Genomic DNA, 22,586 nt, shown 5'->3' on the forward strand with positions numbered 1-22,586 from the left:
TTACAAACACTGTATGCGATTATTATTCCCAATGTAGATTTATGAAGTATTTCTTTCTATGATTTTAGAGGGGTTTGTTTAATTAATTTCAAAGAACTCCCTGATTTCATTCTCCATTTGTGTCTTCGAATCTTTGTTTTTCATTCATTTACGTTTTGGAGGCTTCAGAGAGACATTTCATTTTTAAATTCATCTGTAGGGAAATTATTTTGTTAGTTGTTTCAATATGTGGTCAGCTCCGTGTGTGTGTGTGTGAAGATCAGGGATTTGTATATCTCAGTTACCATGATGAGCACGTAACAATGAAAAAGTAATCTACTGTAGTTACACAGAGATGTTCGTTGGTTTATGTTTTTGTGAAATCTGGAGGACAATTTCTTCTACATTACTTGTGACAGCGCAGTCTCTCATTTTGGTTTTAATAAACTTGGGAACTAGATTACACTTAGATTAAAGATAAATGTCAGTAGTAATGATAGGGTTTTAGTGCTCCACAGCCAGGATATACCAGAGTAGAAAAGGCAGACTTATTTTCTTATGTCATTTTCAGAACTGATAAATTGATTCCAGAGTTTAATAAAACAAGAGAAATAGAGAATTGAAGATTGCCCAGATACTTATGTTACAAGTAAGAGAAAGTTGAAAGAAAGTTGTAGACATAGCACTGTGTAAAAATGAAAAAAATGATTCATTTAATGGTGAAATAGACATGAACTGACAGAATGCATTGGGGGCTGCCATTCAGATTGTCAGCTTTTGTATTGCTGGGCAACTTGTGACTGACAACTTGCATAGCCAGAGCTCTAATCAAAGCTATATGCAGAGAGTACTTTTGCACAGATTGCATAAATAGAGTTGATGTTAGGGGGAAAAAAATGTTTATTTTATTCTTTTATTTCAGTTATTTCAGAATAACAAACTTTTCTCCAAGTCAAAGATATATTGGAATAACTAAACTGAAAAAGGATTAAACACAGATCCTCATTATTTCTTTGAAAATATAAATTGTTAGAAGATAGTCAAGCATCCAAATATTTTAGAATTCATGGAGCTATTACACCTATAAATAATTAGAAAAAACCATAGAAACATAGAAACATAGAAGACTGACGGCAGAAAAAGACCTCATGGTCCATCTAGTCTGCCCTTATACTATTTTCTGTATTTTATCTTAGGATGGATATATATTTATCCCAGGCATGTTTAAATTCAGTTACTGTGGATTTACCAACCACGTCTGCTGGAAGTTTGTTCCAAGGATCTACTACTCTTTCAGTGAAATAATATTTTCTCATGTTGCTTTTGATCTTTCCCCCAACTAACTTCAGATTGTGTCCCCTTGTTCTTGTGTTCACTTTCCTATTAAAAACACTTCCCTCCTGGACCTTATTTAACCCTTTAACATATTTAAATGTTTTGATCATGTCCCCCCTTTTCCTTCTGTCCTCCATACTATACAGATTGAGTTCATTAAGTCTTTCCTGATACGGAAAGATTCTTTTATTTCTTTGCCAAAGCATTGTTGATTTGAATAGTAATCAGAATGATTGGAGAAAAATTGAATCATTCAGGAAAGCTTTGGTGTAGTTTTGTGGTTTTATTTTTATCTTTTTTTTAATTTTGAAGTAGTGGAGCCAAGTCAAAGGGAGGCAAAACCTTCAATTCTTCAAGGAGTATATGGACAGATTTCAAAGCAAAAGATGGTTTGGAGTTCTAGTATCTCTTCTCTCATGTAACATTTCCGTCAAAAGAGAAGCAAATCAGAAACTCATTGTGAAAAAGGAACAGCCTGCAAGGCACAAATCAAATGTGAAAATTGATTTAAAAAAAGAGAGCTAGGAAAGGTTGGCTTCTCTTGCAACGTTCACCAAAACACAGAACATTAATCATTCTGCATTAATGAAAAATTGTCTTTGAATAGAATGATCACACATTCCTAGAGTCAAATATTAATCTCAGCTTATCCACCAAGACATATATCAAAAGCAATGCTTTGTACATGGTTGGGTAGTGTTCCAGAGCTGCCAGCAGTGAAGTTAAGGCCCCCCTCTAAGTTTTTTCATTACATTTTGCCCCCAGTACCTTCAACAGGCTTACTTGGCATAGAATCCTCTTGGCTGTCCTAAGATGATTGTTCAACAGCCAGCTCATTTAAATACTGATATGTTAAGCAGGAACTCAGCCTGGAATTAATTCGGACTGTGTGAGACCGAATGTTTCTTTCAAAAGGCATTTGCAACATTCAAAAAGAGAGACCAGAAATCTCAGTTCTTTCACCTAGAGTTTCTAAAGGTGGGTTCCCCCCAGTTCGTACCAGCTCGCCTGAACCAGTAGCGACCCGCTGGTGAATTTTTAAAATTAAGGGAGACTAGGATAGCACTATTTCGGCCTTAAACAGGCTTACTTGGCATAGAAAAAACAGAATCCAACAGAAAAAAACATATACAGTAATACCTCGTCTTGCAAACTTAATTGGTTCTGGAAGTAGGTTCGTAAGGCGAAAAGTTCATAAGACAAAACATTGTTTCCCATAGGATGCAATGTAAAAGCAATTAATGCATGCAAAGGGAAAAAGAATCGCAAAATGGTGCTCCGCTGGGCACCGCCACCCGGCTGTCACCTTTTAAAACAGCCTGGGGGCTTCTCGGCGTTCTCCCTAAACCAAACCCGAACCCGAACTTTTTGGGTTTGGGTTCAGGAGGCCGCCGAGAAGTGCAGCCGCCCGGCTGTCACCTTCTGAAACAGCCAGGGGGCTTCTCGGTGTTCTCCCGAACGCCGAACCCAGAAGTTCGGGTTCGGGTTCTGGAGGCCGCCGAGAAGCGCCCGGCTGTTCAGAAGGTGACAGCTGGCTGGCGCCGCCCAGCGGAGCACCATTTTTGCGATCGGTGGTGGCATTTTCGGCCGATCTGGTGGCTGGAAAGGAGTTGGGGGATCCCAATAGGGAATTCCATGGGCGGAGCTTTGATGTCACGAAGACGTCCGGGTTCATATCACAAGGTACCACTGTATATAATTTTCTTCTGAGCATGTGAAGAAAACTCTGGAATCAATTTATCAGTTCTGAAAATGACATAAGAAAATAGGCCTGACTTTCCTACTCTGGTATATCCTGGTTGTGGAGCACTAAAAACCCTATCATTACTACTGACATTTATCGTTATTCTAAGTGTAATCCAGATTTTTCAACACTGTGCATGCATGCGCATATGAAGAATGTGCACAGCCATACAACCCACCCACGCTGCGCAGGAGGAAGTGAACTGGCAGTGAGGTTAGTTAGAATCCACCCCTAGTTATAGATGATGTGATGATGGGGGTAGAACAATGAGAATAATGTGGTTAAAACTAGGGGGGGGGAATCCTAAGGAGCACTAGATGATAATCTTAAGAGTTTTCTCTGCCTTTTTCATCTAGAGGCCATCCGTATTTTTGTAAGCCATCCTATGATTTGCCATTTTCCAATAATTACCTTTCAATTGTGGAAGGTAGTCTTACACCAGAAGAATAGAATCACACAGAAAGCAAGGAGTATTGAAAAATGTGCAAGGTTCATCAACATAGACTTTTATGTTATTTTTCTAGTTTTCCCTCGCTTTGTGAAATGAAAGCTATGTTCCTTGAATATTTGGAGGAAATAAAAAGGGGAATAGGGCTAGTATTTCAGTTTTTTCAAAGGGGAGTACTGACTTCTGGAAATAAAAAGGTTGTGAAAGAGCATTGTATCATTATGTTTTTTAAATTATGGGGTTTTAGATTTTTTTTAATATTAGATTTGTTATTGTACACTGTTTTTATTACTGCTGTGAGCTGCCCCGAGTCTACAGAGAGGGGCGGCATACAAATCTAATAAATAATAATAATTATTATTATTATGGTGAATAGATATCCTTTTAACCTTCTAAATTCAATTCTTTTGCAATGATTAAGCTTGCAATATTTATTTTTGTTGTCTGTTGCTCGTTTTCAGATAACTAGTATATAATTCAGAAGATCGTGAACATGTTCAATAGCCAATGAAGGCTGCAAGACAAAATTAATAATGAAACAACTTTTTTCAAAATGAATGAGCATAATTCAAGGCAACATATAATTACCCAATGCTGCATTGAAGCTCCAGCTAGTACTTGTATTCATCTATTGGCTTTCTGAAATGATTCATGTATGCCAAATAAAAAGAAATGAGGGGTCCTTGATGCTCCCTTAGCTTGGTTGTTTTCCTGCAGAAGTTTTATTACCCAAAGTAGATAACACCATCAGTGATAAAGAGAATCAAACTCAGTTCCTAGAGACTATGCCCACCTTTCCAGTGTTTTGTAGAGTATTAAGGGAAGTGGTTTACCATTGCTATTGTCTTTTGTTTTTACCAGTTGAGTTACCATAGATAAGCTGCAAATGTCTAGAAAAATACTAGAAGGCAGTAAATAAACCGTTGACATTGTGTTGTAAATATTTGAGTATGGATGGGGTGAGATTTATTTGTTTATAAACTTAGAAAAGGACTCTAAATACCTTAAATTGTAAGAATTGTAATGACAGAATTTGAAATGGTTATACAAATTGAATACCATCTGTTAGGGTGCATGAACTCCACTTTAGATATGACACAGAGACAGAAGGATTTATTTTATTTATTTACTTATTTATTTATTGGATTTGTATGCCGCCCCTCTCCGTAGACTCGGGGTGGCTAACAACAGTGATAAAAAACAACATGTAACAATCCAATACTAAAACAACTAAGCAAACCTTATTGTAAAACCAAACATACATACAAACATACCATGCATAAATTGTATAGGCCTAGGGGGAAAGAATATCTCAGTTCCCCCATGCCTGACGGCAGAAGTGGGTTTTAAGGAGCTTACGAAAGGCGAGGAGGGTGGGGGCAATTCTAATCTCCTGGGGGAGTTGGTTCCAGAGGGTCGGGGCTGCCACAGAGAAGGCTCTTCCCCTGGGCCCCGCCAAACAACATTGTTTAGTTGACGGGACCCCGAGAAGGCCCACTCTGTGGGACCTAACTGGTCGCTGGGATTCGTGCAGCAGAAGGCGGTCCCTGAGATAATCTGGTCCGGTGCCATGAAGGGCTTTATAGGTCATAAACAACACTTTGAATTGTGACCGGAAACTGGTTGGCAACCAATGCAGACTGCGGAGTGTTGGTGTTATATGGGCATATTTGGGAAAGCCCATGATTGCTCTTGCAGCTGCATTCTGCACAATCTGAAGTTTCCAAACACTTTTCAAAGGTAGCCCCCTGTAGAGAGCATTACAGTAGTTGAGCCTCGAGGTGATGAGGGCATGAGTGACTGTGAGCAGTGACCCCCGGCCAAATAGGTGCACCAGGCGAACCTGGGCAAACGCCCCCCTCGCCACAGCCAAAAGATGTTTCTCTAATGTGAGCTGTGGATCGAGGATGAAAAAGGGTATGATAAAATGGACACAAAGGTTTAATAATATAGTTTTTAAGTAAATACAATGCAATCATGGGAAGAGGTATGGATCAAATATATAACATTCATTCCAAGTTAGAATCTAAAAGAAAATTGGGACTTTATGTAGAGGAAACTTAGTCTAATTGAAAATAATAAAGCATTTGCATAATTATATTCTGGAGATTGTTTCTGCCCAGTGTACTGAAGTCTCCAAAAACAGAAGGAAACAAAGCTGAATGAACCACTACTCTGAGTTCTACTCCTTTCATTTATGATAAATCACATTAATACAAATGATAAGCAAGCAACATGTTATCTGCTGTAAGTTTATATTAATTATGTTTAGAGCCATATTTTTCTGATCAGACACGATAATGCTACTAAATGCTAACAGCTGAAACTATTTCCACTGATTTTTTGTATGAGAATAAACCCATTTCAAATGGATTGTGGATTTGGAAGTTGTATAATGTAATGTACTCCAAACTACAGTGCATTATATATTTGTTTAAGGATGTTATTATTTGCATCATACGTAAATATCAGGGAAGATATTTATATATACACTAGATTTTAAAATGTAATTGCAATTGATAACACATCTACAATTTACAAAATTTCAAATATCTCTGTGTGTAAACAAAGATTATGGGATGGATTTTTTTTCTTTTCTAACCAGAATGCTCAGTTAAATGTTTTAACTGAATTGTCCTTAACCTGTTCTATTCAATTCTATAATGGGCTTTGTGTATAGAATGGAATTTTGATTCATTTCTTGATAAGAATTTTTCAATATTTGAAAGTTTTACCATAAATGAAAATACTGTGTTTTCAGTGTATATGATGCACCTTTTTCCTCCCTAAAAGAGGCTGATAATTAGGGTGCATCTTATACCCTGAATGTAGCTTTTTTTCCCAGCCCTAACTAGCTGCTAACAATCTTCCCAGCTCTTACCTTGCAGACTCCTTCATTGTTTCCCTCTGTGAATAATGTTTTCCAAGCCCTAGGTCTTTGCAGGGTTTTTTTCCATTGTTCTAACTTACTCTGAAGAAGTTTCTTTCCAGCCTAACCAGGTGCTAACGATGTCCACAGCTTTTATTGGCTTGCAAGCTTTTTCATTGTTACTCTCTGCAAAGAAGAATGTTTTCCAAACCCTGTCTTTGTAGGGTTGTTTTTTCATTGCTTTATTTGCTTCAGATGTTTCTTTTCAGCCCTAACCAAGTCCTGTTAATGTTCCCAAGCTCTTTCATTGTTACTCTCTGCAAAGAATGTTTTCCAAGCCCTAAGTCTTTGCAGGTTTTTTTCCCATTGGTCTAACTTGCTCCAAATGTTTCTTTCCAGCCCTAACCAGGTGCTAAGGATGTTCCCAGCTCTTACACGCTTGCAAACTCTTTCATTCTTGTGAGAAATGTTTTCTAAACCCTGTCCTGGTAGGCATTTTTTCCCCATTGCTCTACTTGCTCTAGCCCCAACCAGGTGCTAACAATGTTGTTAGCTCTTACAACTTTGCAAGCCCTTTCATTGTTACTCTCTGCAAAGAAGAATGTTTTCCAAGCCCTAAGTCTTTGCAGGGCTTTTCCATTGCTCTACTTGCTCTGAATGTTTCTTTCCTGGTGCTAATGATGTTTCCAGCTCTTACTGGCTTGGAAGCTGTTTCATTGTTACTGTCTCAAAATAAAAAATTTTAAGCCCTTAACCAGGGGATAAAATAACGTGCTGAAGCTGACCAGACTAAGGACACTAGCCAGATGAATACCTGGTAAGCAGATTCTTTCCCCCATTTTCCTCCCCCCAAACTAAGGTGCGCTTTTACTCTGAAAAATATGGTATATGTGAATCTATATGTGCATGCAGAACTGACAGGTCCAGAAAGATGGCATTAAACCACCATGCTCTAGGTTTAAATGTTTCTGGTGTCTGGGCAGCAGAGGTGAATTTTCTTTCTTATAGGGTAACCTCAGAAATTGAAAATGTTCCTTTGCGTATAGGACATCTACACATTTTTTGATAATTCTGCATCTTATATATAATAGCTTGTAGTGAAATGTTTTAACTGCTGTCCAGCTGCTTCTGGAGCAGTTTTTGCATTTGGCAGCAGCATTTTTGCTGGCAAGTGCCGGATGTGTGTTTGTTTTAGTCTTGCTTGGAGCAGAAACAAACTATTTTAATTCTCTTATTCTCTTAATCGGATTTATATTTATATATTTTTAATCCCAGCTAACTGTTCAGGAACACAAATTGGACAGAATATGGCAATAGAAAAGGGGAAAATATCCTGAGATCTGTCTAAATTGTACTGCTTAGAGGAAGGAGATGGATAGGTGCTATAGGAAAAAAAGGAGGGACAGCAAAGAAAATGAGATATAGTTAGAAAAAGACATAGACATTTCAATATTGTCGGTCACTGAGGTCTCTTTTTTTAACTTTTAGAGGATTTATGTGGATTATCTAAAAACTCTCTAAAAGTTTGGAGCATTGCAAGCTTTATTCAGGAAGGAAAGAAAGAGAGAGAATAATAATAATACTGTCTTGATCTCAATATGTATACACAGCTTGGAGAGAGGAATAGTGAATCTAGATTCCATTGCTTCCAAGGTCTTCTTTTCAGGCTTGCTGATTATATTGCCATTTATGTGACATTAAAATTTTAAACCTGGAGATGACTAATGAGATCACATGGACAATGGTCAGGAACCAAATTTGGAAAGGCTGCTTTACAGCTTAGCCAGGAGAATAGAAGTGCTTTTCCAAGGGCATTTTGAGAAGCACTTAAAATGCTAAATATTAGATAAGAAGCAAGAGAAGCACCATATTTTTCTCCCCACAAGAGTTGTGGAATTGACTTGGTGAAGTGTGAAATGAGTACCATACCAAGGAGATAAACAAGTTGACTTCTAATTATTTCCATTTGAATCTTTTCCTGAGCATTTAATAATGGGAAGGTGGGATATTAATACAATAAAGAAATAATTTAAGGGTCCCTCTTTCCCACATGTACAGCTTGAACGCCATTTTTACTTACAGCATTATATATCATAAAATCCATACTGAGAATTTCCTTATAGGCCAGATCAATATTGCCATTGTCTAGGGCAGGGGAAGGGAAAGTTGGCTCTTCTATGACATGTGGACTTCAACTCCCAGAATTCCTAAGCTAGCATTATTGTCTCAGGAATTCTGGGAGTTGAAGTCCACAAATCATAGAAGAACCAACTTTGTCTAGGGGCATATAAACTAATCCTTTCTGCTTTGCATGTGCTCAATGATTAAATTCTGTCAAATTCTGCAATCTAAAAATCTGAAAAGGTCCCCCCTGCAAATAAGTATGCATACTTCAATTCTTCACATGCCTATTTTTGTATATAGCTTATGTAGCTGTATACAATGTTCTTGGAAATAGCTATTTCTTTACAGTTGTTGAAGCTAAATTATAAAATCAGGAGACATATAAAATCTGAAGGTTAAATGTGTTCCATTTATCATAGAAATTCAGGAAGTATGCAGACCAAACACTACAAACATACAACCCAGTCCCTAACATCCTTATTTTTGCCCTATAAGAAACTGTGCTCTATATATTTGCTCATCCTCATTCTTGGGATTTAAAGAAACCCACTGGATAAATCTACTGAGATTAAATGTGCTTTGCTCTGATGAATAAATCAATTTTATTTATTGTATGCATAATGATAATTATTATTATTTTAATGTCATTGGAGGAGAGTTTTGCAAGGGTTATGGGAAGTGCAGTAGTATCAAGTAGTTAGTAAATTGGGCCTACCTGAGCATTGGGTAACTTGGCAATGGATTTTGTGAAGAGAAAGTTATCTTAAACCTTGACAGGGATGGGCTGCTGAATCACGATAGAAATAGGATAGAAATGCCTCATAATCCCTTGGGACCATACACAGTAAATTGACTGTTACTGGGTAAATATGACATTTTGAATGCAACCTGCATGCACAAAGCTTATTTTATTCTTTCCTGTCCCACTGGATTATGCTTCAATGTCCAGACTCTGCACAAAATGCAGCATTGATTCATTTTTTGGGTCCTATACGGGAGAATTGGATGTGACAGCACTGCTAATAAGACATGCAGGTCACATTTAAAATCATATTTAATCCACTGTCCAAAGTGCTGATTTGTGACAAAATATATGCAGTTTTCATCTGGATTATTTTATTTGAAAGTAAATAGATCTTGATAGGCCATGATGGGCAACAGACCTGTTATTACATGGTGGTGGTTAATTCATATCAAATTTAAAATAAGATTCTAGAGGTTTGTATAAAGTAATACTCCATGATCTAGTAACTTGGGCTATTTAAAAAAAATAAAGGATAGGGGTACTCCAAAGTGTTGCATAGACACATAGCAAACTGACATCAGAAAAAGACCCAGTGGTCCATCAAGTCTGCCCTTTGAGTTTAATTGTTTTTTCTATTTATTTTTTTGTTTTAGGGTCCTCTAGGTCAGTCCCTGAAAGATCTTTAGAAGTTGTTACCTAATTTTAACCTGAAGGTATTTAGTTTGAGTCTGGACTCTGAAACATAATCCTATAAGACAGGAAAGTAGGAAAAAAACTTTGTGAGTGCAGATTATATTCAATGGACTGACTTTTCTAACTTTTCATGTGGGGAAAAAACTTTTATGAAAACATTGGCATAGATTAATACCTTTAAATGTATTTAATTAAAGTTACCTGAAAATGAAGCAATAACCCTCTGTCACCCACTATTTGGGAATCAACTCCCAACCTGCTAACATCAGACAGGAGTCTTCTTTGTGATTTACAGATCTTCTACAATAATTTACATTGGTACACCCATATAATACTAGTAAGGATAGGGTTCCTGTTACTTCAGTTATGCCTGAATGATGCCCTATGTCCTTAGGTCTACTTGTGCCTCTCCATATTTTTCCTATTTATTCCCACCAATCATTTATTACAAATAAATTTATATAGTATTGAGCACTTTAGTCAATCATTACAAAGTCCTGTCCAGCCAATAGCTGAGCTCTAGGATTACAGTCAATCAATGCTCAGTTTTTCTATTTCAATTTGCCCCCCATAAAACCTCTTCTCTATAAAACAGAGAAATACAGGGATGGATCCTTTACCACACCATTATTTGGGGACCTTGTCACAGAAAATTAAATAAGGTAGCAAATCAGAAAAACTTCAATCAGTTTCCCCCTCAGATGGCCTAACTGAAATAAAACGGGGAAGCAAGGAATTTGGTTGGCAGTCTGTCTTGTGATAAAGAAAATTACCACAAACAGAGGGTAAGTTTACTGGAATATGGAACACTAACCGAGGCATGGAAAGAAATAATTCTTTTTTTCAAGGATCATAGGGAAGTAGAGTTTTGAGGATTTGACAGCTCACCATTTATTTTTTGTCAATATCACATTGCAATAAATGTGACTTTGCAATAGCAGCAATATAGTAATAATGGCATGAGTTAGGGCTCATATTCTGAGATTTTATATGGGTGTTTAAAAACTGAAAAGGAGCTAAGTTGGCATTACAGCTTTTCCATAATTTGTATGTTGAAACTCCGAGTTCCAGAGTATACAGAGATGAAAGCCAAGGTTTTGTTCTTAGAAATATTTGTGATTTCTTGATGCATCATGCACCTAATTGTTGCTTGTATAAGTGAGAACATGAGAAAAGAAAACATATGCAGTGCAGGCCAACTACCTAACTTTTCAGAAGGATTTTTTTTTCTGTTTCTCTTTCTAGTCCCAAACTGAGCTTTTTCACTTGCTCTGAATATTCTTTTATTACTTCAATATTTATCAGCTGTTCACTATGTGAATTTCAGGCTCTCAATATTTTTGTATACATATTTTAGTGACCAATACAGTGAATGTAGTTCAAGGAGACATGGTGCCAAATGGAGAGAATGCAGATAATAAGAATCAAGGAGAATCTAAAATGCAGACAATTGTTCTGAGACTTTGTTTGATACAAAACACTGAGAAATAATTGTTTTACAGCAAATCCCATCACTTCTCCTTCACACCGTTTTCATATATAATTGAAGAGAACATCTGGTGGCTCTTATGACATATGCCTGGCTTTCTCTATGACCTGCTGATACAGTGTAATTTTAGGCCCACCAGTTTAAAAGATGCAACTAATTGTAGAGTTAAGTAAATGTTCTCATTTAAATAAGAGATGTCACAGTCATAATATATGATCACTTACTGTAAACAAAGCCTTCTTTCAAGACTGAAATATTACCCTAAATCCATGCATCGCAGTATATTGTTCTAAAGTAGCTGCTTCACAATACACAATGAGAGAAAATGATCCCCATCAGAAAAGAAAGATGAACTCCCATTAAATGTATGCTAAAGATACAATCAAAATTCTTCATTAATGTTCCTTGTCAAAATGCTTGACAATTTTTTTAAAAAAAATATAACACAGGGGTCTGAAAAGCCAAAAACTTTGGCCCTAGACTTTCAACTTGAAAGTCATACAGTCTATGCTCTTATTTTCTGTCTCAAGTATAGTTCCTAAGTGGGGGAGTGATACATTTGCCAACTTTGTTCTGAATAAATGTGACAGTTTTGTTAATTTCAGTAGACACCTCAGCTGTTAGGTGTAGGTCAACATTTATGAGATGATGGATCTCATCATGTGCACGTTCTAAATGCTACCATACACGAGCAATGCTGTATGCATGTACAAATGGGCAAGTTTTCGATCATGGCTAAAAGATTTTTAGTCAACTTGCAAGCAAGTTGAGAATGGATCTCATTCATTGTTGTTTATGCCAGTTTTTTAGGTAAGCATTCACTGAATCTGAAAAATATATTTTTATGCTGTAGTTGTAACTTATCATTGGCTAAAGACACATAACACTCTTGCATTGCATCAATATTTATGGGATGATGGATGCAGTGTCATGTTCTAAATGCCATGGGCAATGCTGTATGCATGTACAAAAGGGGCAAGGTTTCAATGATGACACGGGGGTAACAGATTTTGACTCTCCTGTCAACATACATGGTATGGGGGTCTATATCTCTGAAAAAGAGACATTGGAAATTATAGCCCAAGACATATACTGTAGTGTTTGTTCTATTGACTGCTCTTGAATAAACCTTTGGTAGCATTCTGTTGATCTACTCAGTGCTACTTTTTTATTTTTCTGGCTCCTCCTATGTGCAGCTGCAATTATTATTTTTTTAATCTTATAAAGGCATTTCAGTTTTATCTACAATTAAGACAGAAGATGAATGATAACATTTTCTTTAAAAATGTCTTAGAGGGAAAAATATATTGCTTACTTGAATGCATTACTGTGCATTGCATTTGTTCAAGAGACTCCCAACAACTAAAAGTCATTATTTTCCTTTTAGTAGGTCCTGTAGGGGGAGGTGACATTTGATGTTAAATCTTTTGAAAATCTTCTAAAATTCAGGGAGTTTGGTTGCTAGGTGCAATGTTGGATTTCTTCCCTAGCCTCTACATCTGCTATCTGATTACTGTGCATGTTCGTTAATAGTGATTTAAAGGAGGCCAATTGCTTCTTCATGTTAAGAGTTTGGCCTCCAAGGATATAGTGAACAAGAAAAAAATAATGTTGGCATCTGTTGTGGTTGGCTCTGGCCCAGCTCCTGCCCCAAGGACTGTGGATGAGGGGGAGACATCCACATGCTGCAGGCCTGTTTTGCCCCCGGTGGAGTCTGCTGATGAAGGCTCCTCTGACCACGAAGACATGAGTGACAGGGAGGAGGAGAGTGTGGCAGACAGCTCAGAAGGAGATCAATTATCTAGCTCCTCCTTGGATTCAGAACAAGAGTTAATGATACAGCCACGCATGCGGAGAGCGATGCATAGGCAACAACAACTGAGAGATTATTATCAAAGAAAATGAGGCCACCTGTGGTTGGGTGGGGCTGTGGTAATTAGTGAGGCTGCTATAAATAGCAGCCTGTGGGTTTGGCCATTGTGGAGGGTTATCTGATCGTTGTGTTTCGTGACTGCTTTGCTGACTTTGATCTTTGTGTGCTGATTTTTCCCCACTTGGAAACTAAACCAGAGCAAAGTGTGTTTCACTTTGTGAAAGAAGAAGGACTGTGAATTGCCTCACAGCTGCAAGCTAAGTATCACAGAATTGATAAGGGACTTGTACAAATTACCAATTTGTTTGGAGACAAGTGCTCTTTGCTATACAAAAAGAGTGCTTCATTTATTTGCATTTTTTGGTATAAAGAACATTGTTTTGAATTTTCAAACATTTGTGTGTCTGAAATTGTATCTGTGCATTTTTGGGAGGATTCTACCAGAGAGCTCGACAGAACAGCATCAAAGAGCTAAACCAGCTGAAGCAAAGAGGCAGGCAGGAAAAGGTGCCAGATTGTAAGTATCCCATGGAAGAATGAAAACAAAACAATATTAAATAGATGCATCACAGCAGCTTGGCCTGAATATATTATGCTCAGAACTGTCGTCAGGAATCTTGCTGCCATATATTTATCTGATCGTGGAATTGCCGATTGGGCTGTTCACGAGGGAAGGGATTCAAGGTCAAAGAGAACCTTTTTATCTTGATATCTCTCCCTGCCACCCTCTGCAACTACTTGATTAAAAATAAAACACCTGTTCCTGACAGAGCCCAGATGGGGAACCAATTTGTCTTTTAAAATGAGAATGGTCTTAAATGTCAGTACATGATTCAAACTAAACTGAACTTTAACATTTTGAAGAAATAAGCGCTTTTTTCCTCTGAAGATGCTCTTGAGAATTTCCGGGTGTCTGGAATCCTGTCCACTGCTACTCTCCAACGATACAAGTGACTGGAATGTTAATATTTTCCCCAAAGGGTCTATAAAACTAGTATCTCTGCTGGCAGTATGGAGTATTAAACATAAATGCCTTGCGATAGACATTAATAATCTATCTTTATGCCAAGAATGATATCCATGGACCTTTCCCAAATAAAAATGGATATAGGATAGTTAAAAAGAAGGTGTATGATCACGATGGCCATAATATCCAGATCTCAGAGCAATTTGATAAGGAGAACAGGAATTGAACTGAGGCCGAGTTATGTTGTCAAGGTGGGTAAAAGAGTTGAAAAAAGAGTTAGATTACTACTGTTGTCTAAGAAATGTGTATATCCACATGGAAACATATAGCCCTTAGCTTCTGGAATACGTATTTTGAAAACCAAGATTTTAAACCAAATGATAGTATGTCCTTTCCACAACATCCTTTGAGAAGACCAGCAATGCAGTTGACATGTTCAATACCAGTTCTATGAAAAAAATATTTTTCCCCTTGCTGATTTTCTGAATGTTTACACTGAATGGAATCAGAGCATTTATAATATACCTTGTGATAAATAAAGGGATAAATAAAGGGAGTTTCAGTGAACAAACTCCAATATTCTGTGCTTACTTTTAAAATTTAATAAATAAGGTAATGCAATGGGCTACAGGCCTGCTGGTCTATGGTATAATACAATACAATGGGCTACAGGTCTGCAAGTCTACAACATTTATTTATTTATTTAATTATTTATTGGATTTGTATGCCGCCCCTCTCCGTAGACTCGGGGCGGCTAACAACAGTAATAAAAAACATCATGCAAATCCAATATTAAAAACAACCAAAATACCCTTATTATAAAACCAAACATGCATACAAACAAACAAACATACCATGCATAAATTATAAAGACTTAGGGGGAAAGAATGTCTCAATTCCCCCATGCCTGATGACAGAGGTGGGTTTTAAGGAGCTTATGAAAGGCAAGGAGGGTGGGGGCAATTCTAATCTCTGGGGGGAGTTGATTCCAGAGGGTCGGGGCCGCCACAGAGAATGCTTTTCCCCTGGGCCCTGCCAAGTGACATTGTTTTGTTGACAGGACCCGGAGAAGGCCCACTCTGTGGGACCTAACCGGTTGCTGGGATTCGTGCGGCAGAAGGCGGTCTCGTAGATACCCTGGTCCGGTGACATGAAGGGCTTTATAGGTAATGACACATGTGGCCAGTGTGTGCTATGTAGCACACTGAGCAGTCTTGTGTCGCCTGTTGGCATTTTTTTTTGAAAAAAATAATGATAAGGTTGCCCTTGCCAGGAAGGATCTGCCACCACTGCCTAGGTTTTTGCAGATATTTCTGTCCCCAAAGACATGCTCCCAAGCACCCCCAGCTCTTACGGATGCTAGTAGCTCCATCACTGTCATTGTATTGCCAACTGATCAACACGTCAGCTCTTCTTTTGCAGCATGTGATCACTTTTAAGATGTTAATCTGGTCCTTTCCCTTCTTTGAATTGTGTAAGCCTGGAATAGAATGTGAAAAGAAGTGAAAAAGTATGGTAATTGTCTCTTTTTATTCATTGAACGGTTATTCTATCTTAACTGCAATGACTGTAACCAGATATTTCCTGCAAATTGATCAGCCTGTCACACCATTGTGTAGCAATTCAGACCCATTCCTTCCAAGGTAAACTGCTCTAAGTTACTAATATTTAAGGTTTTGTAGCATATAAACTATTCATTTCAGGTCTTACAACATTGATATGCACTTTAGTTTTCAGTTTTAGAAACATAGAAACATAGAAGATTGACAGAAGAAGAAGACCTCACAGTCCATCTAGTCTGCCCTTACACTATTTCCTGTATTATGTCTTAGGATGGATATATGTTTATCCCAGGCATCTTTAAATTCAGTTACTGTGGATTTACCAACCACGTCTGCTGGAAGCTTGTTCCAAGCATCTACTACTCTTTCAGTAAAATAATATTTTCTCATGTTGCTTCTGATCTTTCCCCCAACTAACCTCAGATTATGCCCTCTTGTTCTTGTGTTCACTTTCCTATAAAAACACTTCCCTACTGAACTTTATTTAACCCTTTAACATATTTAAATGTTTTGACCATGTCCCCTCTTTCCCTTCTGTCCTTTAGTTTTTGGGTTGTTGTCCCCCTTCAAAATGGAATTTATTATTCATTCATTTTTTTGTAGATTTACTTCTATGTTTTGATCATTGACTTGCTTCCTGACTGATTTGTGTTTCAGTTTTCACATATGAAGAGACCTTTTGAGTGTATCCTGTAAAATTGTCTAGTACAAAGCATAATTTATGCTTTATAAATTATTCATTCCTTTATAGCAATTTGTCCAGATCCTACAGCAACAAAACAGATGCTGCCACTTCATGCTTGGCACTTAGGATGAGATTCATATTGTGCAATTCAGTGTTTGGGTTTTGCCAGATCTAATGCCAACCATAGGGCCAGAAATGTTCCACTTTTGGTTCATTTGTAAATAGAATATTTCTCCAGAAATCTCCACAGCCAACAAATTTTAGGCAAACCTATGATAAGTGCCAATATTTTTAGGAAGCACTGGTTTCTGCTCTACTATTCTCCCCCAAATTCCATTTTTATTCACTACTTTTCCCATGATTGACTCATGAACATTTAGGTGGAGAAGTTTGCAATTCCCCAGAAGTTCTGTGGTTCTTTCAGATGACCTAGCTGGTGGTTTCTCTGCTACATTCTTGGAATGATTTTTGACAGAATGGCTGCTCTTCAGAAGATTTCTTATTACCTCAAATCTTCTCCATTTCCAGAACTATTCCTCTAATTGCAGACTGGTTGAACTTCATAGTTTTAGAAAAGATTTTCTAATCTTTTGCAGATTAAGACATCAATTCCTTTTCCATACGGAAATCTATAAGACAACTTTTTGGCAAATGCTTTTTCATAAAACTGTAGAACATGAAATCTGCATTCCTGTAGTTTTTGAACAGAAAGTTCAAGAAAATAACTGGTTTAGATATGGTGGAAAGGAAAAAATTACATTGTTTTTGTCTTAGTTTTTATCCTGGCTTTTCACTGTTTTCCTTTATGAACAGTTTAAGAAATTCAACAGCTTTCAACAATTAGGTAACATAGTCCCCTTAGTGGGGAAAAGGGTGGCTATGTAGTTTGATGAATGAACAAATGAACGAATGAACGAATGAACGAATGAACGAATGAACGAATGAACGAATGAACGAATGAACGGATGAACGGATGAACGGATGAACGGATGAACGGATGAACGGATGAACGGATGAACGGATGAACGGATGAACAAATGAACAAATGAACAAATGAATGAACGAACAAATAAAAACCAACCAGCAAACAAATAAAAAATTTCAGTTGGTCTAATAGATTCTCTCTGTGACTTCTCCAAAAAATAAGTTGGGAAATAAAAATAAGAGAAACAGAAATTCCTGAAGCAAGATTTCAACTTTAACCTTCACAATACTTAAGAGAACCCTTTGACAAAAAGTTCAGAAATGACTCCTACTTTGATTTAAGCAGTAGAGGAAGCACTTGGCCTGCTTAATTCCAATTTCTGCAGATTTCCCAGAAGACTCCATTTTACTGAAGATATGGCCCCTATTATGTAGCTGATGTTAGAAAACTTAACAAATTTATAATCTATTTTTCCTCAGTGCATTGTATTTGCTGATTTAATTTTTCAACTGCATTTTAAATGAGGTTTTAGCTCCATGTGTCATTTTGAATCTCCTGAGTTGGTGGCCCTTCAACTGTTATTGTCATAAATGTAACTGAAAGAGTCTCAAGTTCAATACTTTGAAAGTGGAACAACCTCCATCATCAGCCAATGACTTTGAGATTGCATTTTACCTATCCCATCTAGTATACTTTTTAGTAATGTAAAGACACAGACCCAGGAATGAGAAATCAAGGGCAATAATAATCATTTCAAAAATGGCTTTCGGTGAACATGTTTATTTCAGATGTCTAAAGTTGCAGTTCTATTATTCTTCAATGGCATCTGAGAAGAATCCTGAATTTCCCCACGTGTCTAGGAGGAAAAAATCTGACTTCAGCTCTTTCTTTCTCTCACCGTTGCTGGCCTTTGAAACTAACTCTTTCTGAGGATGGAAATGCTGACAATGGGAAAGCTGAAAAGAGATAGTTGGCAAGGATTTTGACTCTAAATGTTTTACAGCTTCCCAGCCCTCTCTGCCACTCCTAAAACAGAGCGGGAAATTTTGAATGGTTATCAGCTGGTCTAATGTATTCTCTCACACTGCTCACAGTGGGATGGATTTTTTTAAAAAAAATGTATTTAACAAAATAAATCAGTTGTCTAATACCTTTCTCATCTATACTTTGACCCAATGTCACCCAGCTGGCTTTATGCCTGAAACAGAACTAGAACTCTAAGGCCTAAGGTTTTTAGGCAGGGGCTTTAAACTACTACACCAAAGCATAGTTCCCTCTAAGCTGAGCAGTGAGCAATCGCTCACTTAAAAATCTTCATCAACTCAGAGTTTTCCAAACCTGCCCAGAAGCCGAGAGGGAAAGAGTGAGAGGGAAGGAGAGAGAGAGGAAGAGAGGAAGAGAGAGAAACAGATAGAAAAAAGAGAGGAAGGAAAATAATGGGAGTAAGGAGGAGAGAAAGAAAATCAAAATCTAGTTTGAAACTAGCTCAACTATTTAAGTGGCATTTTGATATTGATAGAGTTGCCCTATTATGAGCTCACTGTTATAGACACACAGTACAGTATTTTATTTTGAAATTCTCTGAGGCAAAACAGGGTGGGTTTTTTATTTGTTTGTTTGTTTGTTTGTTTGTTTGTTTGTTTGTTTGTTTGTTTGTTTGTTTATTTATTTATTTATTTATTTATTTATTTATTTATTTATTTATTTATTTATTTATTATTTCTGTGCTGCCCAGTCCCAAAGGGACTGCCGCTCATACACTATACTTTTCCGCCCACCCCCCAAAAAAAATTAGAGGGAACACTGCACCAAAGTGGCTGTCATGGTCTTAGTTTACTAGCTCAGCTTCTACTAATGTCGAATAAAATGTTTGATCATTAGATGCTGTATTCTATTCAGTAGTTTGTCTTATCATACACTGTTCAGACTGGAACAGCTCAAGATGATGCTTCAAGCAGGAAGGAAAATCCTCCATAGATTATTACGAGAGCAGATGTGATAATTAATGAAAAAGACTACATGTAGCAACAGTCTTCAGCAATGAATTGAATCTCCTAAGGATTGACTTTTACATTTAAAAAGGATTATACTCAGCTGCTAATAGAAAATCCCAGGGATTTTTTTTCCTTCTTCATGCAAATGTCCTTGTCAATCTTTCTTAGGGAAATTACCCCATGAACCTACGAAACATAAAATTAAGCTCTGGATGGCATCAAAAGTGGTTTTTGCTAGTCTGGGTAGTCACTGCCTGAAGATTTTCCATGAAGAAAGTATCTTCAAGTGCTGTATCCTACTTTGCTTTTTCCCTATTGCTCTAAAAGCAAAGGGACATAATGTTCAAGGGCATCTTGGCAGTGGTTTGCTGGTCCATGCGAAGGATGGGAAAAAGCCCACTCAGTGTTTAAATAGCATGTTTTAAAAGGAGCCTATCATAAGGCAAACAAGGCTGGAACCTGAAGTGTTGAATCCTATGTAAATAGTTGGTTCCCAGAGAAACGCTGTCTGAGCTGGAAACAGGAAGTCGCGCCTGATTGGCTCAGACGCGGGCTGCTCTCTTTTGGCGGGAGCCGCAAATGTATAAAAGAGCGGTTTCTCTCCAGGTTAAGCCAGACGTGTTCCTGCTGATTGTCACTTCCCTTTTAAGAGCTGAATAAAGGAACCGTCTTTACTAAGCCTTGTCTCTGGACTTTTCACTGGCGACGACGGACGGAAGAACCACGCGTGCAAGATGAACAACCTTCAAATCGGCCGGGCTCCTGAGTTCTTCGATCCGGAGAAATCCTCCTGGGACGCCTACATGGCCAAGTTCGAGATTTTCCTTGAAGCTGCCGGAATAAGGGACGCCGACGCCGAACGAAAGCGGGTGATCTTCCTTAATTACTGCGGCCCAGAAATATTCGATCTCGCCCAGACTCTCACCGATCCGCTTCCAGCCAAATCCGTCGCTTGGGATGTCCTGCAAACCAAGCTCGCGAGCCATTTCAAGCCTACAAAACCAGCCGTCGTTTTCCGGCACCAGTTTTCAAGAATGGCCCAGCTCGAATCCGAATCCATTAATCAGTTTGCTATGCGTCTTCGAACGGTGCTTTCAAAATGTAAGTTTGATAGCCCGGAAGCTCGCCTCACTGACACCCTAATCTTCGGCATGAGAAATGCCATGGTCCGAAACAAGCTCCTCACCGAAGACGAGCCGTCTCTCCAGGCAGTAATCAAGCTGGCACAAACCGCAGAGGTCGCCGACGCTGCTGCCAAGGAGTTGAAGGAGCATGACAAGCGGGAAGTCATCGCCAAGATCGACTCCACGTTTTCCCGCGCAGAGGCCCCAGACGACCTCAGCCCACCAGCCCTCAACGAGGACAGCTGTTTTCTGCTGCAACAGGACCAGCCGAGACAACCCAGATACCCTCGCCCCGTCGCCCCCTGCGCCGGCTGCCGAGGAAACCATCCGTGCCAACGCTGCCCCTTCCGGGACGCCATTTGCCGCCACTGCAACCGACGCGGCCATATCGCCGAAGCCTGCAGAGCACCCGTGCCTGAGGAATCTTTCTCCACTCCTCGTCCTCCTCGTTTCCAGACCCAAACACCTCAACTGTGCGAAAACCGGTTTCCCCGGTTTTCCGGCCGCAAGAACTACTCAACCGCTAACCGCGACTACTCAAGAGGTAACAATCAATTTTCCGTAAATAGCACGGCAACAAAAAACGGGGGCAAGATTGTAATCTCACTGCTCCTAAACAACAAGCCATGCTCTATGGAACTTGATACGGGGTCTAAATACACCATTATGCCGTGGGAAAAGCTTATAATGTACATGCCTAGCCTCTCAAAGTCTGACCTTTTACAAACCTCATTGGTAATTAGAGATTTTCAAGGGGGAATAATACCTGTTCTAGGCCAAGTGAATGTACCTATTATGTTTAAGACTGTTAAATGTACCCTTCCTATGATTGTTGTTGCAGGGGCTAGACACTCTCTCCTGGGTTTGGCTTAGATGGAACCATTGGGAATTGAAATTTCTGGTATCTGTACTGTTAACTCTGATAGCATGCCTAGCTTCTTACAGGAATTCCCAGAAGTGTTTAGCCCCACCTTGGGATCATATAAAGGGCCCCCTATCTCCTTTTCTATTGACCCCAAGGTCCCTCCTGTCCGGCTCAAACCACGCAGGGTACCCCTCCCACTCCTTCCCAAGCTTGACCTACAGCTAGATAAGCTCATAAGCCAGGGCATTTTAGTTCCTGTAGAGCAGGGGCCATGGGAAACACCCATAGTCACGCCTCTTAAACCGGATGGCTCTTTGAGGGTTTGCGCTGACTATAAGTCAACGCTCAACAAAGCCCTCCAACATCACCCTTACCCCATTCCAGTGGTACAACAGCTCCTTCACTCCCTGGGGGAAGGGAAAGTGTTCGCAAAAATTGATTTAGCCCAAGCTTACCAGCAACTCCCTGTCAATGAACCGACAGCACTCGCACAGACAATTGTCACCCACAGGGGTGCATTTAAATGTACCAGATTACAATTTGGAGTAAGCATAGCTCCTGGGATTTTTCAAAGCATAATGGAACGTTTGTTGTCAGGAATTAAAGGGACCATTCCCTATTTTGATGACATTTTAATTTCAGGAGAAAACCAATATCAACTCAACAAAAGAATAAGAGAAGTATTACATAGACTACAAGATAAAGGGTTAAGGATCAAACCTGACAAATGTGTGTGGGGAACCAGCAGTGTAGAATTCTTAGGATATAGAATTGATGGGGAAGGCATCCACCCCACTACTGAAAAGTTAAAAGCCATCAGGGAAGCCCCAGAGCCACAGAATAAAACAGAATTGCAGGCATTCTTAGGCCTTCTAAACTTTTACTCTGTCTTTTTAAAACAGAAGGCAACAGCAGCAGAGCCTCTACACTGACTACTTCAGACAGGAACCCTTTGGACATGGGGGAGAACTGAGCACGAAGCCTTTTTGCAAATAAAGCAGTTGTTAACTTCCGCAAGTGTAGTAGTCCAGTATAGCACTTTACTACCTGTCAGGCTTACGTGTGATGCATCCCCATATGGCGTGGGAGGGGTCTTGGCACATGTGTTGCCAAATAATACAGAGGCCCCAATTGCTTTCTTTTCAAGAACAATGACTAATACTGA

The sequence above is a fragment of the Erythrolamprus reginae genome, chromosome 1 (genome assembly GCF_031021105.1).
Source record: "Erythrolamprus reginae isolate rEryReg1 chromosome 1, rEryReg1.hap1, whole genome shotgun sequence".
In the NCBI taxonomy this organism is placed as follows: domain Eukaryota; kingdom Metazoa; phylum Chordata; class Lepidosauria; order Squamata; family Dipsadidae; genus Erythrolamprus; species Erythrolamprus reginae.